Genomic DNA, 7,373 nt, shown 5'->3' with positions numbered 1-7,373 from the left:
ACCCGACCTACTTTCTCGATTAGTATAAACACATGAGAAGAGTATAACTTAACCTCCCATGCATACTGTTAGTTACCTCACAAACTATGCCAAATCAGAACGCACAATTTCGATAATTTTATTTGTAAACATGATGACCCAACTTAATGTAACATTGAGTATTGTTTGGATATATATACCATACCCATTCATGATTTGGGAAATCTTCTCTTTATCTATTATTGTTATGAATTTTCACTCATTTATGATTAATAATTGAAATGTCAATATTCCATTTACATTTTCATTCATTTCATTCAGAAAATTACCTTCATATCATCGACTTAAATCATGCTTCATTACCATCACTATTGTTTATCACAATGATTTGTAATCACATTGCCATCATGTCGTTCATCACAATGATTTGTAATCACAATCTTTCATTGTTATTGTCACCCATTCATATACCTACGTTAATATATACATTTCCATGTCTAGTTAATAAATAATTTAATTGTAGCACAAATCATAACAATGGATTAATGCTAGAGTATCATGATAGTAAATTTACTTCCGTTTGTAAAATCTATCTTTCCCATAATGGTTAAAGAGTATATTTTAAACGTGGGTGGGGGGTGTCACAGTAAAGATTGTTCACAATTATCTTATTAAATTTTATTTTATTAAGAACTGAATTCATCTCACTCCAGTTATATTTCGGTAGGCTTAGATAAACTTTACCTTCTAATATTAGATCGTCTTTCCTTTTATAGCCTTCCCTCGAATTAATTTCTAATTAGTGAATACTTTTCGTTCTACATTCTGTCACGTAGCCACTTATTATAAAAGCTGATAGGTCTAACACTCTACACTCACTTGCTCTCCACAATCTATGCCGGACGGCCAGTCTCTCTATTCCTATATATATACTGGAAGATTTTTATCTTTTGGGACTTTGTAGATATTATATCTACACCATTAAGACGCCGGAGCTTTTAACTTTGATTGTATAATCTTCAAGGATCAAACCCAAGCCCGCTGTACTACACTATAACCTCTTACCAATTGCCTGGAAGTGGAATTTTACGAGTCCGATCCTGTTATCAGAGGAATAGATCATCCAAGCCCATCAACTGCCTGGAAACGTAAACTTACGAACCTGACATACTATCATAAGTTACGTAAAATATTCATATCTCTATTTGTAACTGCCACGATCACTGTTTATCTCTTTTAATTAAATCTCATCATTATTTTTATTTCATTGTAAACAAATCGTTAATTGTTTTTCATTTATAGTAACTAGTAAATTCTGGGGCCTCATTCTACATATATCTTTATGCATAGTCGAATAGCTCTTTACTCACTTGAGACCATGACACTTTCAAACCGTGATATATTGGGTTGGGGTGATTCACATGCTAACTGGGTGGGGTTCCTGGCCTCCCATAGTGGGCAGGGAGGCACTTCCTGTGACTTCTATCCCCTCTGTATCTGTTTTTCAACATACTTTCTGTCTTTGTCTTGGAATGAGCTTTCTCTGTTTTGTCCTGGCCCTGGCCGGAGACCCTTGCTGAGAGGGAAACAGTCAAATGTATAGTTAGTTTTGGGAAATGATAATTGTTTACTTGTAAATTATCTCTCTGTAATGCACTGTATTATGTTGTGTAAACGTATTATATATGGTCTGTAAAAATTTGAATGTATTCCTCTTAGTGGGGGCCTATGCTTGTGTATGGATGAAACTTTTAAGTGATCTCAAACTAAATACATTGATAGTGTACTCTTGGAATCTAAATCTGTTTCCTATTTGAACCAATTTCCCTTTGTCTTCCTTTTTCTTTAGTGCTTTAATTGTAATTCTAGAACTAGTTGACGAATGTTACGGTTGTAAATGGTGCTACATAATTCTTCGTGGACGTGTCATACTGCCATACATGCTACATCTTATAATTCAAAGTCATAAGTTTGAAATCAATAAATTGAATAATTTCACAGCAGAAGAAGAGTCTTGTTTTCATTATATATATATATATATATATATATATATATATATATATATATATATGTGTGTGTGTGTGTGTGTATAATATAATATAATATAACACCAGCAACGGACTCATTTAAAGGTGGACTACGGAAAGTAGAGATGGAAAACCATCGAAACGATCGTCTCGACAGCATTATGCGAGCGTTCTTATTTATTTATCTGCTCTAATCAATATTATCTAACACTCTCGTACTTGGATCTATCTCGTATTTGTCCTTACTTATGGCCCTGACGGCTGATGATATTCGTCATTACTGACGAATAGACCTAGACAACATTTAATAAAACATACCAACATAAATGGATAAAGGCATCCGATAATAATGTAATCAACTGATCAAAATAATCATTTCAATGTATCATATTGCCAAAATACATTACTAATCTATACTTCAGATCAAACAATCCAAGACGACTTAGAATTTATATCGACCTTCCCCATACATTACAGCATCGATATTCTATTAAACACAGAGAGAGAGAGAGGTCACTCCTTCAAATAGACCTAACGATATAGAAGTTGTGGTGACACCCACAGGGCATTTCAAACACGAATCACTTGGATACGACAGATGACCAAATATTAAACACAACTGACCGGATCATTACATGGAACAAAATTAGTGACAACCAAGATAGACAGGCCGGAAATTTCATGTTGAAAAAATATGATTCATCAAAGGATTACAATTATGTTGAAAAGAATGCGAAGCAATTGAAAAACAGATGTTGCGAGGGAAGAGGAACCAGGTGTATCGAAGTAACAGAGGAAGACAGACGGCATATTTTTCAAGAAAGCCAAGAAAAGGTAATACAATGAATGCGTCAAACGAAAGTGGAAATCTCGATGAATTGCTATAAAATTGGAGCGAAATTTTCATTGATAGAAATGGAATACTCATTGCGCGCTCAAAGTTTTGTAAAATATTTGCCTGACAGGGTTTCGAAACTTTGCCAGCATGTGAATATGATTTCAATCAATAAAAGAGACTATGGATAAGATTGACCGATACAATGTATTTTTCGTACCGCGTCAAAGTTGCGCCTTTTGACTGGTATTTTTTCACACAATTGGCAGATGATAACATAAAATTCTACAAAGATAATAAAATATTCATATTTCATTCTATTGGCAATGATAAGAAGAGTATATGTTCCAAATTTGAAAGTAATCGGTTGATAAATAAAAACGTTATCAAGCGCGCAGGGGCGCAAATTGCAATTTTTCGGAGAAAAGTGATTGCTATAATATTTTTCATCCTACCTTCAGTGAGCACCTTTGGAGTACGGATATTCTTCTTTTCTTGCCTGGGTCTCCGACTGCCAATCTGGCATTACGTCCAGCACGCCCTGCCTCGAGCGACGCTTCTTGCCTGCTTAATCCGATTAGCGTCGGTAATCCGGAAGAACTGCTCACTAAATAAACCGCAAGAAATTTGCATATTTTCTAAAATATCTATAAATGCCAACGTACCATCTTTAAATAGCAGCACTGCGAGCCCCACAGACTTCAACAGTTTTGAACCCGTGATATGACTCCTTTGGACAAATTTCCCATATCAAACTATTCAACGAATCGTTAGCATTTTGCGTAAACCCGTCAAGGCACATACGTAAAAGGTGGGGATGCCACAAGTCGCGTCAAACGGGCGTACACGCCTCCATAATCACAGTTGATAGGCTTTTTTCATACGACCGTTTCGTATTCACCCCCGATACGTACACCATTTTCTTATCGTATACATTATGGTATGGCTTCTCATCCGTGGACAGATTATGGAAATAAATGGTCTAAATTGCTTTTCGTATACCACCCAAGTCACGTTTATTGGCACGGATATTCTATCTTTATTTGCCAATCTTCCTCCTTACCCCCCCCCCCTTATTTCTTCCCGTCACTCATTGTTTTTCCAGACATAGAATTTTAACCTTCCTAAGCCAGGTACCCATTCTTTTTTTACGTGACCAGTGCATTCCATTTTCTCAACTGTCATATCCCCGTGAAGTTGAGAATTTTCTACGGTTATAAAACAATTTATATCCCCATCACCGTTAAATCGGGTGTATCGTAAGTGATGCTTCTCCGCAGAGCGTGAAAAAAATTATGTTACGACCTCGGGCTTATCGAACCCAAGAGCCGAAATGCGCTCCACGTAAAATCCTTTTCGTGCGTTATTATCCATGTTGTGAACCCTACCGAATCTTCCCCATGCTTAGCTTTCCACCAGTCGCACGATTTAATTACATAATTTGATTTTGCACCTGTATCGAGTACTTTCCCTGTCGAACGACCTATTGCGTTTATTAGCCCAAACTTTACCGAAAACCCTCTAGTCCACTGACACGTCAATGTCCTTCGTATCACCCCCCCCCCTTTCGTCGCCCTTTCCTGACATCTGAACCTCAATTTCACCATCCTTACAACTTTCAACCTGTAACCTCATGACAGCCTCATGAATAGTCTTTTTTTATTTTCTTAAAACCAGACTTCTGAACAGGATGGGGGTAGATTCATCATACCACAAAATCCTTGAAGTCCCCTATGCCCACCACCCAAGTAACACATCGTGATTGCTGCTCTACGATTGACAAAATGAACAGTAAGGCTACCAGAGTCACTTAAATTGAGAAGAGGATCAGATGAAAATGGAGCTATCTGCTTAGAAGGGCAATTTTTGGAACCACAATAAAAACCCAACATACTTCCTAACCCATGAAGCTCAATTTCTTTCAGTTCAACTTCACTATGACACCCATTACACACAGGTCTGGAAGAAATTTGTTCTTTTAAACTTCTAGATAAATAATTCTAGACCCACTCTCACTTTCATGTTCATCTACAACTTGATATATAACATGTCGTTATCATCAGAATCCGATTCTGATAGCTCATCCATCACATCATACACATTGCACAATTTTACTTCACTTTGCCAGACCAGAGACAATTACAAATACTGATCTCTATGAAAGAACCAGGGTCTAACTCCTGAGTACAATAATAAAGGAACAGCGATGGAGGCTATTTGGTCACATCTTACGTCGTAAAGATAACATCCCAGCCCAAACTGCAATGACAGAATATTTCCTAAATGGCAACAAATATGTAGGGAGACCACCAACATCAATAGTAACTACCCTGAACCGGATCTCTCTACATATCAGAAATTTCTGGATTCAGATGAGACCAAATTAATCCCTGATGAGCTAAGAAATATTCCAGTGTCCTCCGTACTAAAGTCACAACAAGATCTTGACAGCCTCAAAACTCTGGCCCAGGACAGCGACCAATGGAAACAATTAACAACATGGATGGAGATAGCAGCTATACTTATCGAGGTTTTTAAAAATATGTGAGAACGCAATTAAAAAAGGACAACGTGAGTTTCTCTCTTTGTTTACAAAAGACAAAAATAAAACTGATACAAACGTTGACCGTTCCATGTATTTTTATAAGAGCGAACAATCAATCCTAACCTTGAACCGAAAGTCAAAATTCTAATTTCATTTCGCTTGCTAACCCCTAGACTAGGTGTAAAATATTGAATAACTAAAAAAACCTACTGAATGGATGTTAAAAATTTAAACAGTATCAGCAAATTTCAATAAATTCTCCATAAAATTCAAGTACTATAATCGTGGAATTCTTCATTCGCATCTTTCACTTTTTTTCTGTTGACCCTGCCCTTTTAATACGCTTCAACAGTCGTAACGACACTTCCTTCCTAATGACGCATGGTAACTTAGTAACTGGCTCTAAACTATCGGAACAATGGTGGACGCCCTTATGAAATATTTCTCCGACGAGCATAAAAGCGTATCCAGAGGGGGAAAAAATCCCTTATAAATCTAATCATGTTTTGATTTTTACACATGCTGATCACAAGACATATGAAACGTTCTAGGCAGCATGAAAAATAAAAAGTACGGATTTTCATTGTTTAGAACCACGATGGCCGCCGTTGCTGGGCGACGTGACATCAGACTATTGAATCCAATTGATCTACAGGCTGTTTTATTATCTCCATCGATCCAAGTCTCTGCTCTCTAATACAAGACTAAATTGACAATAGGATTCAGTAGTCTGATGTCACGCCGCCCGGCAACGGCGGCCATCTTGGTTCTAAACAAAGAAAATCATTACTTTTTATTCTTTATGCTGGCTAGAACTTTTCATATGCCTTGTGATCAGAATGTGTAAAAGTCAAAACATGATCAAATTTATTGTTTTTTCCTCTGGAAACGCTTTTATGCTCGCCGGAGAAATATTTCATACGGGCGTCCGCCATTGTTCCGATAGTTTAGATCCAGTGTTACTAAGTTACCTTGCGTCATTAGGAAGGAAGTGACGCTACGACTGTTGAAGAGTATTGACAATTTCATGATATTTGATATGGCGAGCTCTGACGTGGATATCTGACACGAGGTCGAGGCAGGTCTGACCGACAACGAGTTGTCTATATATATACTAATGCGTAAAATTAACAGCTGGTACTTACACAAAAATAATAATAATCTACAGCGATGATATAGGAATATGACGATGCCAATCAAGAATTTTAAGCTTATTTGCACGAATGTAAAGCGTCACAGTAGAACAAAAGTATTTGGAGAAATAACATACTCCGATGGTGTGCGACTCGTTACATGCAGCGATTGACTGACATTTGACAGAAAATAAAAATAAATTAAAAAAAAAAAAATTCCCCTTATTCATCCCATAGGGGAAATTTGTCTCTAGGGTCTATTCCAAGGGAAGACTGGAATAACCCAGGCGTCAGCCGCAATGCAGCACCGCATGTTGAGCTAAGGCGAGGTGATTATTGCTCAAGGCCACACAACGCAGCGGAGGCTGATCGAACTCGATACCTTTTGGGTAGGAAGCAAAGCCCGTCCAGCTGAGCCACGCTGTCCCCAGACCTTGTGACATGTTTACACCATCTGACTACATTACGAATATTTTTTTTAACTCTCACACGAAAGAAGCCTGTAAGCCACTCCATACTAGGTACATTAATCGACATACGACTGTGTCCTGTCATTTGATGAAATAACAGCCTTGACCACAACCAGGTCCAGGAAAGATGGTAGGATTCCCTACTGTTAATGCATAAGAGCACTTCGTTGTGAATCAGATGGAAATATTCTGTTTAATCTGTCAGACATTTTAACTCCTCTGCTTTGATGGTGTCAATACGCTTCAACAGTCGTGACGTCACTTCCCTCGTAATGACGCATAGTAACTTAGTAACTGGCTCTAAACTATCGGAACAATGGCGCACGCCCTTATGAAATATTTCTCCGACGAGCATAAAAGTGTATCCATAGGAGAAAAAAATTA

This window comes from Berghia stephanieae, chromosome 12 (genome assembly GCF_034508935.2).
Source record: "Berghia stephanieae isolate SIO BIC M18660-M18661 chromosome 12, UCSD_Bste_1.3, whole genome shotgun sequence".
NCBI classification, from domain to species: domain Eukaryota; kingdom Metazoa; phylum Mollusca; class Gastropoda; order Nudibranchia; family Aeolidiidae; genus Berghia; species Berghia stephanieae.
Note: the sequence above shows the minus strand (reverse complement) of the source record.